Source organism: Heterodontus francisci, chromosome 41, assembly GCF_036365525.1.
Source record: "Heterodontus francisci isolate sHetFra1 chromosome 41, sHetFra1.hap1, whole genome shotgun sequence".
Classification (NCBI taxonomy): Eukaryota; Metazoa; Chordata; class Chondrichthyes; order Heterodontiformes; family Heterodontidae; genus Heterodontus; species Heterodontus francisci.
The window spans coordinates 10,223,153-10,243,569 of record NC_090411.1 but is presented as its reverse complement, the minus strand read 5'-3'; the positions used below and the strand labels follow the sequence as shown (position 1 = coordinate 10,243,569).

Here is a 20,417-nt window from a genome sequence, read left to right as displayed (position 1 = left end):
CGACCCCTCGCAGCCAGTCACGGCAGAGGCAGGTGGCTGTTCAGGCTGCCCTGTGGCTTTGGATGACTTTGGCGGGTGTCCTCTGCCTGCCCGAGGTCGTGAGGGCCCTGGCCTGTTGAGGTGACCCTGAGCAGTCTCAGGACCACCCTCAGACACCCTGGGATTATGAGGTGATGTCGTCACTGGCTGAGGGACAAAGAGCTTCGGAATGTATCAGGAGTGCCCGGAGAGGAGTCCCCATATGCATTCTGCTGTTGCTCCTGTGCCCTCTTAAAGCTCGATTTGGCCTCCCTGCTGACCTCAGAGGGATGTTGGGTTGGCCACCCCGCCATCGGTCCGGGCCCTCTTCTCCTGTGGAGACACTTGGCAATTAGTTCAGTCCCTTGACTTGAAAGAGCACCCACTCACCCCTCGTGCTGCATGCTGCATCTGGAACCAATGCCATTGAGGTGCATGGATGGCACACCTCTGCATCAATGTGTATCTCAGATGTGCCCAGTATACGGCCCAAGGCAGGGATGCAGCCAATCACTGAAGATGGATGGCTTTGACTTTGCAGCATCAGCACCCAGTGACCCTCCCGTATCAGTTAAAAGCTGCGATGACTGCGGAATGCCCCTTACCCTGGCAGAGCACAGAAGTCATTGACCCGCTTGCGGCACTGGAGCCGTGTCCTCACTACTCCGCGGCTGCTGACCCCCTCCGCTACCTCCAGCCACGCCTTCTTGGTGACTTGGGGAGGCCTCCTCCTTCCGTCTGATGGGAAGAGGGCCTCCTGCCTTGCCTCAGCCCCCTGGAGGAGGACATGCAGGGAGTCTTCAGAGAACCTAGGTGCCATGCGGTGGCATCTCTCTGCCATTGCCGCAAGCGGGTTCTGGTCTCTCTCTGGTATATTCATGTTTACTGGAGGGGTGACCCCTTTAATTCCTGTTGCACTCCTTTCACCCTCAGGCAGCTGTATACCTTCTTCTAATATGCTGCTCCTCCAAACATCCTACTTGCTGCAGGTAAGCCTCTCAGAGCCAGTGAGGTTGCTGAAAGCCCTTTTAAATGGCTTTCAGCACCTTCTTCCGGCTCCAGCTCCGCCCCCGACACTCACCCTCCCACCCGTGCCCTTTTCTGTCATAAATACACTGCCGAGCCACTAATTGGTCACTTAGCGCTCGATCGCCGTGGCAGCTGAGCGCGGAGCGGGAGCAACCTTGGCACCTGCTTCTGCCTCCGGGAACGTGGACCCACCGGGACAAGTAAAATTCCGGCCTCAGTCACCTCCTGGATGCAGCAATGGACAGCAACACGTTGGCTCTGTCGCCTGTTCTGTTGGTGCGGGTTATTTCCCATGCGTGTCTACAACCTGAATATTGCTGAAAACAGAGAAATTTTGTCAAAGCTTTTCGTCTTGCACTCATCAGGACAACTCGCAAGCATAAGGGAAGCAACAAATTTATACTGTATGAGCAGAGAGTGCTGATTGGTTGGCAAGTGGACTGTGATTGGTAGAGGCGTTGCCGTGCAGAATGCACCAGTTTATGGTGACTGACAGTTAACTGCCAAGCTTTGTTTGAAATTTAAAGCGGGCAGGTTGACTCTGATTGGTCAAGGCATTGCCCTGAGGAATGAAGCAGCAAATGGCTGTCACATATTTTGTTTACCTGAAATAGGCGCAGTGTGTATACATGTTCTTTCTGTCTGCAAAGAACAGGGCCCTGTGTATTAATATATGTAGCTTCCAGTACATGCAAATGCGCCACACAAATTTCAAACAAAGCTTGGCAGTTAACTGTCAGTCACCATAAAACTGTCAACGCCTCTACCAATCAGAGTCCACTTGCCAACCGATCAGCAGTCTCTTCTTATACAGTATTAATTTGTTGCTTCCCTTACATTGGTATTCTTTCAGGTTGTCCTGATGAGTGCAAGAAGAAAAGCGGCACAGTGGCGCAGTGGTTAGCACTGCAGCCTCACAGCTCCAGGGACCCGGGTTCGATTCCGGGTACTGCCTGTGTGGAGTTTGCAAGTTCTCCCTGTGTCTGCGTGGGTTTTCTCCGGGTGCTCCGGTTTCCTCCCACAAGCCAAAAGACTTGCAGGTTGATAGGTAAATTGGCCATTATAAATTGTCACTAGTATAGGTAGGTGGTAGAGAAATATAGGGACAGGTGGGGATGTTTGGTAGGAATAGGGGATTAGTGCAGGATTAGTATAAATGGGTGGTTGATGTTCGGCACAGACTCGGTGGGCCGAAGGGCCTGTTTCAGTGCTGTATCTCTAATCTAAAATGTCTCTGTCTTCTTCAACCTTTGAATGTGGCTTCTCCTCACATCATTTACCGGCTATGTGGGCAATGATCATACTGCAGAGAGTAAGATAGATTGCAAAGCCAGACTTAAACAAAGGGAGGTGGGTTTGCTCCCTTTGGGAAACCGGTGAAATATTTCAAGCAAAGGCAGCGAATGTGACAAGTGAGGAAGACTTGACGGCCAGAACTCGCTCCCTACGTCCCTATTGGTGTTGAGGTGCAAAACTTGAAAAGTGCTTTTTCGAAGGCATCAGATTGTGAACGGTGTTTGAAAGGAAGAGAAGCCAAGCATTTCCTTCCTTTGTTTGCAATGTCTACGTCTAGGGATTTCTTTCCGGAAAACGCCTCGCGGCCTGAAGGAGAATGGCATGGAAGTTGGTTCTGTGAAGAGTCAAGAGAGCCGGGAAATGTTGGCCGAGATCAGCCCAGAGGAAGAGGACGAAGCGCCGGAGGAGGTGACTTTCAGCAGCGCCCGGGAGGAAGCTGAAAAGAGCATGAAAGCGCCGCTGGAGAGCGTGAGGAGAGACAAAGCTTTGCTGAAGGAGAAAAGAAGAAGAAAGGAGCAATTATTCAAAGAGCAAAAGAAGCGCAAGTCGCTTCCAGATGGCATTCTTTAAGAGATTACTTCAGTCCGAGAAAAGAATGACCAGGCACCTGACTCAAGTAAAGAAGGTGATGATTGTAATTCTGTGCAGCAACCTGAGGAAGATAGTGGATTGAAGGAAGATGTTGAAGAATGTGTGGATACCAGATGGAAGGAGAGCTCCATGGCCATTCCATTAAAGGATCAAGGCCAAACAAAGCAGCAGGTTGAAAATGCCAGATTAATGATCGACTGTATGGCCCAGGCAGCAGGAGAGGCAGTGTCAATGAATACTTCTCACTTGCAAACAAGAAAGCTCAACAGAAAAAACCAGCAATGCAATTTGTCAACAAATCCTGGGGAGCAGAGCTTAAACAAAAATCTGGAAAGTTTCGAAAGTTGTAGATTCAGCATCATGGTGTGACTGCAAGATGAGAGAATGGAACTCGTGAGAAAACTAAAATCTACACGGGCTCTTAAACAGATGAAATGGGAGGTTTCTTTGGCTGGAAGCAAACTCTGAATTTAGTACATTAATGCTAACCTTCAAGAGGAAGCTCTTTGTCATTTGTGCAGTTAATAGTCCATTGGTTTGAACCGTGTCTTTTGTTATTATACTCAAGGACAGCTGTTAAGATTTGTTTCTGTATAAAGAAGGAAGATTGCTTGAGACTGTTCTAATGTATATAATCTCTAATCTTTCTAAAATATTTAATGGACATGAAAAAAAAGCCTCGCGGCCTGAAGGAAGGCAGCTGAGGGAGGGGGAGGGTGCTGATTTCCTATTAAGGGCATTATGCAAATAGCATTGCAGGCTCTGGATCCGTGCGGCATTTTGTCGGAAGGTGTAATGAATGATAGAGTGCAATATTTGCCAAGAACTGACATGTGCGAAGAGCAGCAGATTGTGAATGGAGTGTCAAGGTGATGTGTAAAAACGGAGTGTTTGAGACCGTAAGAGGTGGTGTGTGATGTCAGGTGGCAGTGTGTGATGCTATTTAGCATACTTACCTGGCAGGGGAGAGACCATGATCAAGAAGGTGGTTCTCCCAGGACGAGGCTAGCCCATTGCACTTCGGGTGTGCTGACGCCTGCGATGTCCCCAAATGCGGGATACTCGACTGCAAAATTTGTGGTAGTGGGGGACTGCGTTCGCGCTCTCCCCTGGTTTTGCAAAGCAAAATTAGATTTTACTGTGTTTTGCTCTATTTCCGACGTGTTTGTTTTTTCTTCTTGTTGTCTTAATAATTCCCTAATCTTTTCTGTTCGCCACGCGTTCAGCACGTCGTATCAGCATTTTTTCTCTCCATTGTGCCCAGCGACCTGCTCATCAGCTGCCACATGCTCACGTTCTTACTCGAAATGCTTCCCCACTCCTGCCCTGCGCCACGCTGCTCACCCGACCCATCTTGCACTTTATCGCCACGTACAAAATGGACCCTGTCTGCACAGACACCATCTTCAAACCTCAACATGAAGCTTGCCCCACTTTTCTGTGCCAAGTCTCACTACCTGCTCACCTTCTATCTGGCCCCCATCTTGCCAGGGATGGGTCTGGTCTGCCCACATTGCCCCAGAATGCTCCATCCACTTCCACTCCGCCCTACCACCTCTCCTTCGTGGAAAAGTGCAGACAGGGTCCATTTTGTACGTGGCGATAAAGTGCAAGATGGGTCGGGTGAGCAGTGTGGCGCAGGGTAGGAGTGGGGAAGCATAGCAGGTTGCTAGGCACAATGGAGAGAAAGAATGCTGATACGACAGGCTGAACGCGTGGCGAACAGATAAAAGAGTTTCTTTTGGGCCTCCTTATCTCGAGAGACAATGGATATGCGCCTGGAGGTGGTCAGTGGTTTGTGGAGCAGCGCCTGGAGTGGCTATAAAGGCCAATTCTGGAGTGACAGGCTCTTCCACAGGTGCTGCAGAGAAATTTGTTTGTTGGGGCTGTTGCACAGTTGGCTCTCCCCTTGCGCCTCTCTTTTTTCCTGCCAACTACTAAGTCTCTTCGACTCGCCACAATTTAGCCCTGTCTTTATGGCTGCCCGCCAGCTCTGGCGAATGCTGGCAACTGACTCCCACGACTTGTGATCAATGTCACACGATTTCATGTCACGTTTGCAGACGTCTTTATAACGGAGACATGGACGGCCGGTGGGTCTGATACCAGTGGCGAGCTCGCTGTACAATGTGTCTTTGGGGATCCTGCCATCTTCCATGCGGCTCACATGGCCAAGCCATCTCAAGCGCCGCTGACTCAGTAGTGTGTATAAGCTGGGGGTGTTGGCCGCTTCAAGGACTTCTGTGTTGGAGATATAGTCCTGCCACCTGATGCCAAGTATTCTCCGAAGGCAGCGAAGATGGAATGAATTGAGACGTCGCTCTTGGCTGGCATACGTTGTCCAGGCCTCGCTGCCGTAGAGCAAGGTACTGAGGACACAGGCCTGATACACTCGGACTTTTGTGTTCCGTGTCAGTGCGCCATTTTCCCACACTCTCTTGGCCAGTCTGGACATAGCAGTGGAAGCCTTACCCATGCGCTTGTTGATTTCTGCATCTAGAGACAGGTTACTGGTGATAGTTGAGCCTAGGTAGGTGAACTCTTGAACCACTTCCAGAGCGTGGTCGCCAATATTGATGGATGGAGCATTTCTGACATCCTGCCCCATGATGTTCGTTTTCTTGAGGCTGATGGTTAGGCCAAATTCATTGCAGGCAGACGCAAACCTGTCGATGAGACTCTGCAGGCATTCTTCAGTGTGAGATGTTAAAGCAGCATCGTCAGCAAAGAGGAGTTCTCTGATGAGGACTTTCCGTACTTTGGACTTCGCTCTTAGACGGGCAAGGTTGAACAACCTGCCCCCTGATCTTGTGTGGAGGAAAATTCCTTCTTCAGAGGATTTGAACGCATGTGAAAGCAGCAGGGAGAAGAAAATCCCAAAAAGTGTGGGTGCGAGAACACAGCCCTGTTTCACACCACTCAGGATAGGAAAGGGCTCTGATGAGGAGCCACCATGTTGAATTGTGCCTTTCATATTGTCATGGAATGAGGTGATGATACTTAGTAGCTTTGGTGGACATCCGATCTTTTCTAGTAGTCTGAAGAGACCACGTCTGCTGACGAGGTCAAAGGCTTTGGTGAGATCAATGAAAGCAATGTAGAGGGGCATCTGCTGTTCACGGCATTTCTCCTGTATCTGACGAAGGGAGAACAGCATGTCAATAGTCGATCTCTCTGCACGAAAGCCACACTGTGCCTCAGGGTAGACGCGCTCGGCCAGCTTCTGGAGCCTGTTCGGAGCGACTCGAGCAAAGACTTTCCCCACTATGCTGAGCAGGGAGATTCCACGGTAGTTGTTGCAGTCACCGCGGTCACCTTTGTTTTTATAGAGGGTGATGATGTTGGCATCGCGCATGTCCTGGGGTACTGCTCCCTCGTCCCAGCACAGGCATAGCAGTTCATGTAGTGCTGAGAGTATAGCAGGCTTGGCACTCTTGATTATTTCAGGGGTAATGCTGTCCTTCCCAGGGGCTTTTCCGCTGGCTAGGGAATCAATGGCATCACTGAGTTCCGATTTGGTTGGCTGTATGTCCAGCTCATCCATGACTGGTAGAGGCTGGGCTGCATTGAGGGCAGTCTCAGTGACAGCATTCTCCCTGGAGTACAGTTCTAGGTAGTGCTCAACCCAGCGGTCCATCTGTTTGCGTTGGTCAGTGATTATGTCCCCCGATTTAGATTTGAGGGGGGTGATCTTCTTGATGGTTGGCCCAAGAGCTCTCTTCATGCCATCATACATTCCTCTGATGTTTCCGGTGTCTGAGGCCAGCTGAATATGACTGCATAGGTGTTGCCAGTAGTCGTTTGCGCAACGCCTAGCTGTCCTTAGTGCAGTACTTCTGGCTGCTTTAAGTGCTGCGGATGTTAAATCGCTGGGGGCTTTCTTGTAGTTCAAAAGTGCAATGCGCTTAGCGGCTATGACAGGTTCCAGCTCTTCAGTATGAGATTGAAACCAGTCGACATTTCTCTTCGCACTTTTGCCGTAGGTGGTCAAAGCTGACTCATAGATGGCGTCTCTGATGTGGGCCCACTTGGTCTCAGCATCCCCTGTGGGAGTGTTTTGAAGGGCTGTTATAAGTGAGTAGGGAATTATAAAAACAAAAAGAAAAAACAACCACGTCGGAAATAGAGCAAAACACAGTAAAATCTAATTTTGCTTTGCAAAACCAGGGGAGAGCGCGAACGCAGTCCCCCACTACCACAAATTTTGCAGTCGAGTATCCCGCATTTGGGGACATCGCAGGCGTCAGCACACCCGAAGTGCAATGGGCTAGCCTCGTCCTGGGAGAACCACCTTCTTGATCATGGTCTCTCCCCTGCCAGGTAAGTATGCTAAATAGCATCACACACTGCCACCTGACATCACACACCACCTCTTACGGTCTCAAACACTCCGTTTTTACACATCACCTTGACACTCCATTCACAATCTGCTGCTCTTCGCACATGTCAGTTCTTGGCAAATATTGCACTCTATCATTCATTACACCTTCCGACAAAATGCCGCACGGATCCAGAGCCTGCAATGCTATTTGCATAATGCCCTTAATAGGAAATCAGCACCCTCCCCCTCCCTCAGCTGCCTTCCTTCAGGCCGCGAGGCTTTTTTTTCATGTCCATTAAATATTTTAGAAAGATTAGAGATTATATACATTAGAACAGTCTCAAGCAATCTTCCTTCTTTATACAGAAACAAATCTTAACAGCTGTCCTTGAGTATAATAACAAAAGACACGGTTCAAACCAATGGACTATTAACTGCACAAATGACAAAGAGCTTCCTCTTGAAGGTTAGCATTAATGTACTAAATTCAGAGTTTGCTTCCAGCCAAAGAAACCTCCCATTTCATCTGTTTAAGAGCCCGTGTAGATTTTAGTTTTCTCACGAGTTCCATTCTCTCATCTTGCAGTCACACCATGATGCTGAATCTACAACTTTCGAAACTTTCCAGATTTTTGTTGAAGTTCTGCTCCCCAGGATTTGTTGACAAACTGCATTGCTGGTTTTTTCTGTTGAGCTTTCTTGTTTGCAAGTGAGAAGTATTCATTGACACTGCCTCTCCTGCTGCCTGGGCCATACAGTCGATCATTAATCTGGCATTTTCAACCTGCTGCTTTGTTTGGCCTTGATCCTTTAATGGAATGGCCATGGAGCTCTCCTTCCATCTGGTATCCACACATTCTTCAACATCTTCCTTCAATCCACTATCTTCCTCAGGTTGCTGCACAGAATTACAATCATCACCTTCTTTACTTGAGTCAGGTGCCTGGTCATTCTTTTCTCGGACTGAAGTAATCTCTTAAAGAATGCCATCTGGAAGCGACTTGCGCTTCTTTTGCTCTTTGAATAATTGCTCCTTTCTTCTTCTTTTCTCCTTCAGCAAAGCTTTGTCTCTCCTCACGCTCTCCAGCGGCGCTTTCATGCTCTTTTCAGCTTCCTCCCGGGCGCTGCTGAAAGTCACCTCCTCCGGCGCTTCGTCCTCTTCCTCTGGGCTGATCTCGGCCAACATTTCCCGGCTCTCTTGACTCTTCACAGAACCAACTTCCATGCCATTCTCCTTCAGGCCGCGAGGCGTTTTCCGGAAAGAAATCCCTAGACGTAGACATTGCAAACAAAGGAAGGAAATGCTTGGCTTCTCTTCCTTTCAAACACCGTTCACAATCTGATGCCTTCGAAAAAGCACTTTTCAAGTTTTGCACCTCAACACCAATAGGGACGTAGGGAGCGAGTTCTGGCCGTCAAGTCTTCCTCACTTGTCACATTCACTGCCTTTGCTTGAAATATTTCACCGGTTTCCCAAAGGGAGCAAACCCACCTCCCTTTGTTTAACTCTGGCTTTGCAATCTATCTTACTCTCTGCAGTATGATCATTGTCCACATAGCCGGTAAATGATGTGAGGAGAAGCCACATTAAACGGTTGAAGAAGACAGAGACATTTTGTCGAAGCTTTTCTTCTTGCACTCATCAGGACAACCTGAAAGAATACCAATGACAGAAAAGGGCACGGGTGGGAGGGTGAGTGTCGGGGGCGGAGCTGGAGCCGGAAGAAGGTGCTGAAAGCCATTTAAAAGGACTTTCAGCAACCTCACTGGCTCTGAGAGGCTTACCTGCAGCAAGTAGGATGTTTGGCGGAGCAGCATATTAGAAGAAGGAATAGAGCTACTCAACTCCTGCAAACCTCCAGTTCCCTCCCCCTGCTATTCAGGTGGCTGTGCCCCCTACTCCTCATCCTCAGCTGTTTCAACATCCTCATCTGAGGATGCCTCGTGCTGAACAACGTCGTCGTCATCTTCCAGGGTCTCTTCCCCTCTTCCCCCCCTCCCCCTCCACTGCAGCACCAGGTTATGTAAGGCACAGCAGACGACAACAATGCAACATACCCTTGCTGGCGAGTACTGTAGGGCACCACCTGAGCGATTGAGATACTTAAATCTCATTTTCAGAAGACCCATGGTCTGCTCAATCGTGACTCTGGTGGTCGCATGGCTTGCATTGTACCGTTCCTCTGCTTCATTCTGTGGGTTCCTCACTGGTGTCATCAGCCATGTCGTCAGCGGGTATCCCCTGTCACCAAGTATCCATCCTTGCAGGCACTCGGGGGGGCTGGGTGGAGGGGTGCTGAATAGTGCTGGCGCCTGGGAGTTCTGGAGAATGAATGCACCGTGACTGCTTCCAGGATAACGAGCACACACTTGCAATATACAGTGATCACAGACAAGTTGCACATTCATTGAATGAAACCCCTTTCGATTAATGAAGGCCCTGATTGACCTGTAGGTGCTCGAATGGCCACATGTGTGCAATCAATGACTCCTTGGACCACGGGGAACCCAGCGACAGTGCTGAATCCTCTGGTGCTCTCAGCCTGACTGGCGGAGTCTGTCTGGAACCTGATGAACCTGTTGGCATGCCTGAATATGGTATCAGTTACCACCTGCAGTGGTAATGTAGCAATGTAGTGATGCGCTGATGATTGCACACTCCTGATGAGGCCAGGAAGGACCTGATGCATAGAAGTTCAGAGTGACTGTTAGCTTCAGTGGGGCTGCCGTTGGATGGCCACCCACGCAGTTGGAAGCGACCTCTGCTGCCAGCATCTCAGGGATGTGACAGTCTCTCGGGACAGGTGATGTCTTCGGCACTGGCGCTGTGACATTTGAAGAAGGCTCAATCGCGGGCAATAGACCCTGCCTGCTGGGTAGGCTCATTTCCTCACAGGTGGTTGCTCCTGGCGCACTCTGTGACCTTCTGCCCCTCCCCCATTACCAGGCTGCACTTGGCCAGCAGATTGCTGATTTCACTGGACATTTGCCCTCCTGTCCCTCTTTGTGGCGAAGTCTTCCTCAAGAGGTGAGCTGCCTCCAGAGTGGACAATTCCCATGGCTGCAGTGTCCCAAAGATGTTCTGAGGACAGGTATTTGCAGTCTGCTGCAAGGACAGGCACTCAGAACCCCCCCTCTCCTACACAGAATAAATCAGTGATGCTGTGGCCCAACCAGGAGTTTCAATCACTCAGGTGAACCCTGGTGAACCAGCAAAAACAGTCCCAACCTTCAAAACAGCACACAAATCTATCAAAGTGTAATAAAAAAACAGTACCTCCAACTCCTTCACAGATACACTGGTTGCCGCTCTTTCAAAGCTGCCGAGTTCCCAACTCCCCGTTTGACTCGTTTGCCAGGCACAAAATGTGACAGCTGACGTAAAATGGCTGTCAATTGAATTCTAGACTATGTCAATTGGCCCTTAATTGCTGCAAAGTGGACAGCGATCAGCACCTCAATCTCTCCCACCGTCCGACCCATGTCAAATGGTGATTGGGAGTAATAATGTCGGGGACCTGATATCGACTGCCATTTTTCACCTCGGACGCCCGTTTTGAGCAGGTAAAATTCCAGTCCGAGACTCCATTTGCTCAGTAGAGGCTACTGCACTACAGTTGGCCTACAACCCTGCCCAGCTGATCATAGGTGGTGAATGCCAGTTATCCTGGAAACATTATGATGTCTTTCAGTCACCATGTCAAACCAGAGAACGGATGCTGGAGGATGAGACATCTGCTGTACACCTGGCTAATGTCTCCCCTCCAACAAACTTGTGGCCAGCACTCATAATGAAACCAATGCTGTCATGAGAATCACGATTTTGAGCAGACCATTAGGGTGCTGAGGTAAAAGTTCTGGTGCCTTGACTACTCTGGAGGTACCTTCCAGAACTCTCCGGAGTGGGTGTCCTGATTTGTGGTGCTGTGTTGCAACTGCCTGTAGGGGTACGCAAAAGCAGGCACTAGACAGTTGGAATATTGCAAGTGCAATTGAAAAGTAGGGAGCAATATCAACAGAGTAACCTCAACATTTTCAGCATTTCTGAGTTTAATGGAGTATTAAGTAAAGACAAACACAAGAGCATGAATTTAAACATCCCCATTGCTGTGTCAAACCATTTGAAACACTGCTCTGTTTGAGTAGATGAATTTTGCTTTGCCAAAATTCTTGCAAAAGGAACAGGCCGAGTTTCTTGTTTGCAGAACCGAAGAGATTGTTCCTGTGGAGCGCCATGCGGCGAATGAAATCCACTAGTTTATTGTCCATGTGAAGAACGCAAAGTCTGAGAATTCACCAGAATCTTTTGGCATTTGTATAGTTGCTGGGCTAGAGAAGAAGCATCCCAATGTCCACTTCATTCATAAAATGCAAGTTTCATTTTCAGATGGTGACAAATTTCAGAGAATGAAACGGTTGCTCTGTGCATTGATCCTATTTCATGCGCTGTTCTACACTGGACCTCTCTCCCACACTTCCCCTGGAAGAAAAACCAAAGACAATTAAGAATTGTTCTCATATCCAGTCCTGCTTCTCAGCAGATATCAATGGAAAGTGGAAAATCTCACTTACCCCCTGCTGGTGCTTATTCCAACCAAAAATCGAGGTTGAATCTGGGCTCCTCTTCAGTAACACTGCAAATTTAATACCAAATTATGTCACACTTGGCAAATTAGATTAAAACCATTTAAAGCAACAATAAAGCATGGTTCAAAATTTAGACCAAGCAGCTTGTCACTGTCAATCTGCAGCACTCATGTCTCCAGTATTTACCATGATACTGCAGGCTAAGATTATCCTTCTGTGTCTTCTCCTGCACTGCCTTCGTTGCTTGAATGCTGTCCTTGAGTTTCAGACACCAGGAAGGATTGTCGTCTCAAAGGCATCTTTTATATGAAAAGAAAGAGGAGGAAGCAGCTGTGGGAGGAGGCGGCTGGTGGGGTGGGTGGTGGAGGAGGCGGGTGGTGGGGGGGCGAGGAAGTGGCCATGGGAGGAAGTAGCTGGGGAGGCAGGAGGAAGTGGCCATTGGGGAGGAGGTCTCAGCCAGTGAGGCTTCATTTGCGCATGTGCCAATAGTATGTCAAGTAGGGGTTGTGCAGTCACCAAACACGTTCCTGAACATTGAATTTATCTTTGCGGTTTGGAGTGAATAGTCACGATGAAGCAGGTTGTAAAGAGGCACACAGCCTCGCTCGACCTCGACGTCCTCGTCACTCCCCCAATTTCCTTGTCCTCGCCATGGAGAGTGTGTGGATGGATATATTGGAGAACAAGGAGGAGAATCATAGAAAGGAACCGTTCCTGACACGGGAGCCAACTTTTTTCTCCAACAATACAGCATATTCATAAAAATATGCGAAAATTCTTTACCAAACAGTTCAATGTTCCCAGTTCGGAAGATGAGATTTTTTTGATGCAGGAAAAGATGAAATACTTCACAATTCTTGCCATTTCATTTTAAATGCAATGTACATTGGTATTACATAGTAAAAAACATTTTGGTGCAAACAGCACATGGGGTTTTAAACAGGTTCCAGCAGCTCAGTTCGCTATGGCGGGAGGACCTTACACTGTTGTCTTTCTGCATTGAGCCTTTGTGGCGGCTGCCCCAAGCTTTAGTGCACCCCTCAGCACGTAGTTCTGGACCTTGGAATATGCCAGTCTGCAAAACTCGGTCTGCAACATTCCTGGTCAATCACAGGGGGTTTGTTTGCCCGGGTGACAACTTGGCAGGGGCGGGGAGATGGGGCGGCATCTTGTAAACAGCCAGGTTTTGACTGTTCTCTGCTGGTGGTGTTTTTCCCTTTGTTCCTCATCGAGGACGTTGCTGCTTCCGGTTTCCCGGAGCTGGGCTGCGCTGTGTGTCTCACTGCGCTGGCTGATTTGGGGTTAGGGAGCACTGTGCCCTTGGCTGCATCTAGTGTTTTGAAGCTGGGGGGCTTTCTCTTCTAGCTTCTTTGCATTTTATTGCTTTTGCAAGGTGCCATCTTTCTGGCCCTTCCTCATGTGATGAGGAGCAGTTGCTGTAGTCCGTAAACCACCTCTTGCCACTGGTTTGGGTGGTGGCCTGTTCCTTTTTTTTCTGGGTGGTCTTTGTGGTTTTCCTCTTAACCACTTGCCACTCACCCAGTTGTCCCTCTCCTGGCTGCTCCTCCATTGATGCTGTCTGTTGATAGGGAGGTTCAGGTAACAAGGTCGGCATTTGTTAGCTTTCTGCAGCTCCCTCTCCTTGTCTTCCTGAGACAGATTTTCCTCACTGGGGGGAGGGTTTCTGGTCTCCTTCTCGGCACCAGCCACGTTCACTGTCCTTTCCCCCATACCTTTCCTTGGTTCTTGCTCCCTGTCCATAACTGAGGGAGTATTTTGGGCAGGTCTTGTCGAGGTGGCCTGCCCCACCGAACAGGTTGCAGCACTTACTCTGCTTGCAGTTCCTATAATTGACTGTGCTGCAGCTGGCCACCACATGACCGGATTTGCCACAGGTACGACAAACCCTGGGCTGCCCCGTGTGGACCAAGAAGCCTCAACTTCCCCTGATAGCGAAGCTGGAGGCAGAGTGAAGGATGGTTCGATTGGCATCTACCTTCAAGGTGACCTGGATCTGCAGCTTGCTGGTCCAAATCCCAAACAGGTCCTGGACCAGAGTGCAGTACCTGGCGAGGAAAGTGAGCACATTCACGACATGAACATAGGGGTTGTAGAGGTGATGGTCACTACCCGGTTCATTGCAATGGCAGCGTAAACAGTAGCTCCGCCGTGAGGATTGACAGCGGCGCCTGGTTTCCTCTCTCCTTGAAGACCTTCAGGAACTTGATGCATCCTGCTATGTTCTTGAACGTCACATCAAAGTAACAACTGCTACAGATGTCCTGCAGGCAGAAGATGTCAGCAGCTTTAAATCTCGAAACCACAGCATTAGAAAAGGACTCGCTTAACGACGGAGGTATGGTCCATGTGTGCACCTCCTTTGCTGTTTTTCACTACCACCCTAACTGTGTTACACACTGCCTGGCCTGGAGCTCTATTGTTGGTTGCAGCCATTATGCTCGGTCTTCACAGGACAGGGACCAAGATCCAAACCAGCATGAAAACAACCACAGGAGAACTCGAACACCAAAAGAATGAAAATGCTGAAATCCACACCGAGAAACCAAAACCCACAGAAACACAACATCCTCCTGCGGAATCAAGGCCTCTCCCCTGCCAGGTCATCTAGAGACCTTCATCAACCTGACCACATCTGTCCATTCCAGGAACACAGGAGCAGGATAGGCCATTTGGCCCTTCAAACCATTCGATAAGTTCATCGCTGAACTGATTGTGGTCTCAACTCCACTGTCCTGTCGGCACCCCCCATAACCCTTGACCCCTCAAAAATCTTTCTAACTCTGCCTTGAATAAATTCAATGACTGAGCCTCTGCTGTTTCTGGGGAAGAGAATTCCACAGACTAACAACCCTCAGAGGCAAAAAAAATTCTCATCTCAGTCTTAAAAGGGAAACCTCTTCTTCTTAAACTCTGTCCCCTTGTTCTAGTCTCCCCCACAAGAGGAAACATCTTCCTGGTATCCACCCTATCAATCCCCTCAGGATCTTATATGTTTCAATAAGGTCGCCTCTCATTTTTCTAAACTCCAATGGGTAAAGGCCCAACCTGTTCAACCTTTCTTCCTGGGATGAAGGACTTAGTTATGAATGAGTCGAGTGAACCTTATCTGAACTGCCTCTGATGCAATTATATCCTTTTTAAAATAAGGACACCAAAACTGTACACAGTACTCCAGCTGTGGTCTGACCTAGGCCCTGCAGCTGCAGTAAAACTCTTTACTTTTATATTCCATTCCCCTTGCAATAAACTCCAACATTCCATTTGTCTTCCCAAACACTCGCTGTACCTGCATACTCGTCTTTGGCCTCCTTGTCTCGAGAGACAATGGGTAAGCGCCTGGAGGTTGTCAGTGGTTTGTGAAGCAGCGCCTGGAGTGGCTATAAAGGCCTATTCCAGAGTGACAGATTCTTCCACAGGTGCTGTAGATAAAATTGGTTGTTGGCTCCACACTTGGCTCTCTCCTTGCGCTTCTGTCTTTTTTCCTGCCAAACTGCCAAGTCTCTTCGACTCGCCACGCTTTAGCCCCTCCTTTATGGCTGCCCGCCAACTCTGGCGATCACTGGCAACTGACTCCCATGACTTGTGATCAATGTCACAGGACTTCATGTCGTGTTTGCAGACGTCTTTAAAGCAGAGACATGGATGGCCAGTTGGTCTGGTACCAGTGACAAGCTCGCTGTACAATGTGTACTTGGGGATCCTACCAACTTCCATGCGGCTCACATGGCTAAGCCATCTCAGGCGCCGCTGGCTTAGTAGGGTGCATAAGCTGGGGATGTTGGCCGCCTCGAGGACTTCTGTGTTGGAGATACGGTCCTGCCACCTGATGCCAAGGATTCTCCGGAGGCAGCAAAGATGGAATGAATTGAGACGTCGCTCTTGGCTGAGGTACTTTGTCCAGGCCTCGCTGCCGTAGAGCAAGGTACTGAGGACACAGGCTTGATACACTTGGACATTTGTGTTCTGTGTCAGTGCGCCATTTTCCCACACTCTCTTGGCCAGTCTGGACATAGCAGAGGAATCCTTTCCCATGCGCTTGTTTAATTGTGCATCGAGAATACTGCATACTAACTTTTTGTGGTTCATGTACCAGGACACCCAGATCCCTCTGTGCCGCAGAGTTCTGCAATCTCTCCCCATTTTAATAGTATTCTGCTTTTCTATTCTTTCTGCTGAAGTAAATAAGTTCACATTCTCCCACATTATACCCCATCTGCCAAAAGTAACCTATCTCTCTCCCTTTGTAGACTCTGGACCTCCTCTTGACAACTTACTTTCCTACCTATCTTGGGATGTTGGCAAATATAACTATCATACATTTGGTCCTTTCATCTAAGTCATTGATATAGATTGTAAATAGTTAAGGCCCCGCACTGACCCTTGTGGCACTCCACAAATTTACAGCTTGTCAATCTGAAATTGCCCCATTTATCCCCACTCGCTGCGTCTTGTTAGCGAGCCAGTCCTTTTATCAGTGTTACCCCACCCCCCCCCCCACCCCCCATTACACCATGAGCTCTTTGCTTGTGTAATAACCTTTGGATGTGGCACCTTAACAAATGCTTTTTGGAAATCCAAGTGCACCACATCTACAGATTTCCCTTTATCTACCTTGCTTGTTAATTCCTCAAAGAACTCGAATAACTTAGTTCAGACACAATTTCCCTTTCACAAAACCATGCTGACTCTGCCTGATCCTGTTGCTTTTCTAAGTACCCTATTGAAATGATTTGTGACTTTAATCATATATACGGACTAAACCAAATCAGGCATCCATCCTGATGAGTCTCCTTTTAATTAAGTTCAAACTAGGTCCACAGGTCACTGAAAGTGGCAACGCAGGTGGATAAGGTAGTCCAGAAGGCATACGGCATGTTTGCCTTCATCGGTCGGGGCATAGAGTATAAAAATTGGCAAGTCATGCTGCAGCTGCACAGAACTTTAGTTAGGCCACACTTGGAATATTGCGTGCAATTCTGGTCGTCACACTACCAGAAGGACGTGGTGGCTTTGGAGAGGGTACAGAGGAGGTTTACCAGGATGTTGCCTGGTCTGGAGGGCATTAGCTATGAGGAGAGGTTGGAAAAACTCGGATTGTTTTCACTGGAATGACGGAGGTGGAGGGGCGACATGATGGAGGTTTACAAAGTTATGAGTGGCATGGACAGAGTGGATAGTCAGAAGCTTTTTCCCAGGGTGGAAGAGTCAGTTACTAGGGGACATAGGTTTAAGGTGCGAGGGGCAAAGTTTAGAGGGGATGTGCGAGGCAAGTTTTTTACACAGAGGGTGGTGAGTGCCTGGAACATGCTGCCAGGGGAGGTGATGGAAGCAGATACGATAGCGACGTTTAAGAGACATCTTGACAAGTATATGAATAGGAAGGGAATAGAGGGATATGGGCCCCGGAAGTGCAGAAGGTATTAGTTTAGGCAGGCATCAAGATCGATGCAGGCTTGGAGGGCCGAATGGTCTGTTCCTGTGCTGTATTGTTTTTTGTTGTTTGTTCTAGACAGATTCCGTTAGACACTTGTTTGGGTCTGAAGAACTGAACTAGTCTTCCCTCAAAGAAAGAAAACTAACAGAATATGACTATCTTTCGGATAGCCAAATTTTAATAATTATCACTGTCATAAATATTCCAGATATTATAAGGGTCTGGGAAACTCTAAATAAGTATCTCCCCACTGAAGGAGATACAGAGAGGGGATTCTTGTAGCATTCTGTATACAACATGAGATGATTTATTAACTTTTATGTATTTATTCGAGTTGAACATGTAATACATTTTAAGCGACTAAGTATACCACGATATCAAAGATTACTAAAACATGATCTTATTTCTAAAATAGATTCCAAAAGTTCAACCTTGACAATGTTACAGCAAAATATCTTAGAATAGCCATCAAAATTCAAAGTAAACTGTTACCTTAAATTCCCCGAGTAAGCCTCCTGCTTAACAAGACAAAACACTCGGTTAAGAGCAGAATTCTCTTGTCATGCAGTCAGCTGTTCTTACCATAGGTTGAAAAGCATTGATGAGGAATTCAATACTTCTGGTATTTCGATTCAAAACTCGCGTTTATACTGTTTCTAATCTATCATCTCATCTTTTGGAATGTAAGTGTTATCTTTCTGTGTGTTTTTCCTTTTGTTATCCATATATGGTAATATCATGAGCGACCATTCCCACTTAATTATTTGCTGAGAATTCCCTTCTCTTGAAGTTGAGCTTTTACCTGGTCAAAATGTTTGTAATTGGGTTTACATGGCATCTGTTTTTGTAATTACCTTTCCATTTTGTGACTGATCATCTGTGATGGTCCATTGATGGTACTTTGTACCATCCTCTGAAGTCAGTCTGTCTATCTCACTAACACTACCAACTGATTAAAATTATAGTTACCAGTATGGACTTCATATAGCATGTTTCGGTATATTTCATCTTCTAATTCCATTGTAACAGAAGACCTTGGAATGGATTTTTTAAACTTAAAAAGGTGTTTCTGGTTCACATTCTATTGTAACAGGGATGTTTATGAATTTTTAACTCTGCCCTTAAAAGGGAATTTCAGTGCGTCTTGAAAACTGACCATTTTATTCAATCTTAAATTCTAAAAGGTAGAATGTATTAGTTATATCCAAATTCTACCTCATGAAGACTATTATGCCTTTGTTTCATCACATTATAACCACCTCAATAATAGATTCTATCAATTTCCCTATGATGGGCTAACTGGCCTAGAGTTTCCTGCTTTCTGTCTCCTTCCTTTCTTGAATGAAGGTATTATATTTGTGATTTCCAATTTGCTGGGACCCTTCTAGACTCTAAGGAATTTTGAAAGATTATAACCAATGCCACTACTGTCTCTGCAGTCACTTCTTTTCAGACCCGAGGATGCAAGCCTTTTAGTTTTGGTGACTGCAGCTTTGACAGTAGCGAAGGTGCGAGAGCGAGCTTACAGCTGGGAAGTCAATTTCAGTGGAAGTTTAAAAGTTAATCCCTTTTGTTTTCGGAGGACCAGGGACCGCTGGGACCAGGGACTGCTGGGTAAGGAAAAACTATATATTTGGGTGGTGGCTGTACCCGAGACACTACACGTGTAGTGTCTCCCACCCACCCTCCTCCTCTAACCAAAATAAAGGACTCTGTTGTGTTGATAAGGTAAGCTTTTTATTTAAGAAGTTCTGTCCGTTGGATTGCTAACCTTACAAGTTTTGACATTTTTTTTTGGTTTTTCAGTAGATTTGTTGGGAATTTAGAATAGAGGGAATGGAAGTTAAGGCAGATTAATGTTCCTCCTGCAGAATGTGGGAGGTAAGGGTCGCCAAGAGTGTCCCTGCTGACTGAATCTGCGGGAAGTGAACCCAACTCCAGCTCCTCGAGAACCGCGTTAGGGAACTGGAGCTGGAGCTGGATGAACTTCGGATCATTAGGGAGGCGGAGGGGGTTATTGAGAGGAGTTATGGGGAGGTAGTCACACCTCAGGTAAAAGAAATAGGTAGATGGGTTACCGTCAGGGGAAGGAGAGGGAACCAGCAGGCAGTGCAGGGATCCCCTGTGGCCGTTTCCCTCAACAACAGGTATACCGTTTTGGATACTGTTGCGGGGGACGACTTACCAGGGGTAAGCAATGGGGTACAGGTATCTGGCACAGAGTCTGTCCCTGTTGCTCAGAAGGGAAGGGGGAAGAGGAGCAGAGCATTAGTCATTGGGTACTCCATAGTTAGGGGAACAGATCGGAGGTTCTGTGGGAACGAGAGAGACTCACGATTGGTATGTTGCCTCCCAGGTGCCAGGGTTCGTGATGTCTCGGATCGTGTTTTTGGGATCCTTAAGGGGGAGGGGGAGCAGCCCCAAGTCGTGGTCCACATAGGCACCAACGACATAGGTAGGAAGAGAGATGGGGATTTAAGATAGAAATTCAGGGAGCTAGGGTGGAAGCTTAGAGCGAGAACAAACAGAGTTGTTATCTCTGGGTTGTTGCCCGTGCCACGTGCTAGCGAAGCGAGGAATAGGGAGAGAGAGGAGTTGAACACGTGGCTGCAGGGATGGTGTAGCAGGGAGGGTTTTGGTTTCCTGGATAATTGGGGCTCTTTCTGGGGTAGGTGGGACCTCTGCAAACAGGATGGTCTTCACCTGAACCAGAGGGGACCCAATATCCTGGGGGGGAGATTTGCTAGTGCTCTTCGGGGGGTTTAAACTAATTCAGCAGGGGAATGGGAACCTAAAATGTAGTGCCAGTGTACAGGATGTTGAGAGTAGTGAGGTCAGGGATAAGGTTACAAGGACGCAAGAGGGCACTGGCAAGCAAGAACCTGGTTTAAAGTGTGTCTACTTCAACGCCAGGAGCATCCGGAATAAGGTGGGTGAGCTTGCAGCATGGGTTGGTACCTGGGATCTCGATGTAGTGGCCATTTCGGAGACATGGGTAGAGCAGGGGCAGGAATGGATGTTGCAGGTTCCGGGATTTAGATGTTTCAGTAAGAACAGAGAAGATGGTAAAAGAGGGGGGTGTGGCATTGTTAATCAAGGACAGTATTACAGCGACAGAAA

At 47.9% G+C, this 20,417-nt stretch overlaps 1 long non-coding RNA gene, 2 other non-coding genes and 2 pseudogenes across 3 annotated transcripts; 2 read left to right on the top strand and 3 right to left on the bottom strand.

Moving 5' to 3' along the window:
- The first annotated feature begins 974 nt into the window (after positions 1–974).
- LOC137353521 (U3 small nucleolar RNA-associated protein NOL7-like) lies at positions 975–3,284 on the top strand (annotated as a pseudogene).
- Positions 3,285–3,882: 598 nt separating this feature from the next.
- On the top strand, positions 3,883–4,046 carry LOC137354452 (U1 spliceosomal RNA). Its single transcript, XR_010970445.1, has one exon. It is a non-coding gene; the product is annotated as a U1 spliceosomal RNA (small nuclear RNA).
- Positions 4,047–7,098: 3,052 nt separating this feature from the next.
- On the bottom strand, positions 7,099–7,262 carry LOC137354336 (U1 spliceosomal RNA). Its single transcript, XR_010970370.1, has one exon. It is a non-coding gene; the product is annotated as a U1 spliceosomal RNA (small nuclear RNA).
- A 587-nt stretch (positions 7,263–7,849) lies between these two features.
- Positions 7,850–8,843, bottom strand: LOC137353520 (U3 small nucleolar RNA-associated protein NOL7-like; annotated as a pseudogene).
- Positions 8,844–11,296: 2,453 nt separating this feature from the next.
- Positions 11,297–12,143, bottom strand: LOC137353603 (uncharacterized). Its single transcript, XR_010969860.1, has 3 exons — positions 12,029–12,143; positions 11,828–11,889; positions 11,297–11,735 (listed from the first exon to the last, which is right to left on the bottom strand). It is a non-coding gene; the product is annotated as an uncharacterized lncRNA (long non-coding RNA).
- Between the last annotated feature and the right edge of the window lie 8,274 nt (positions 12,144–20,417).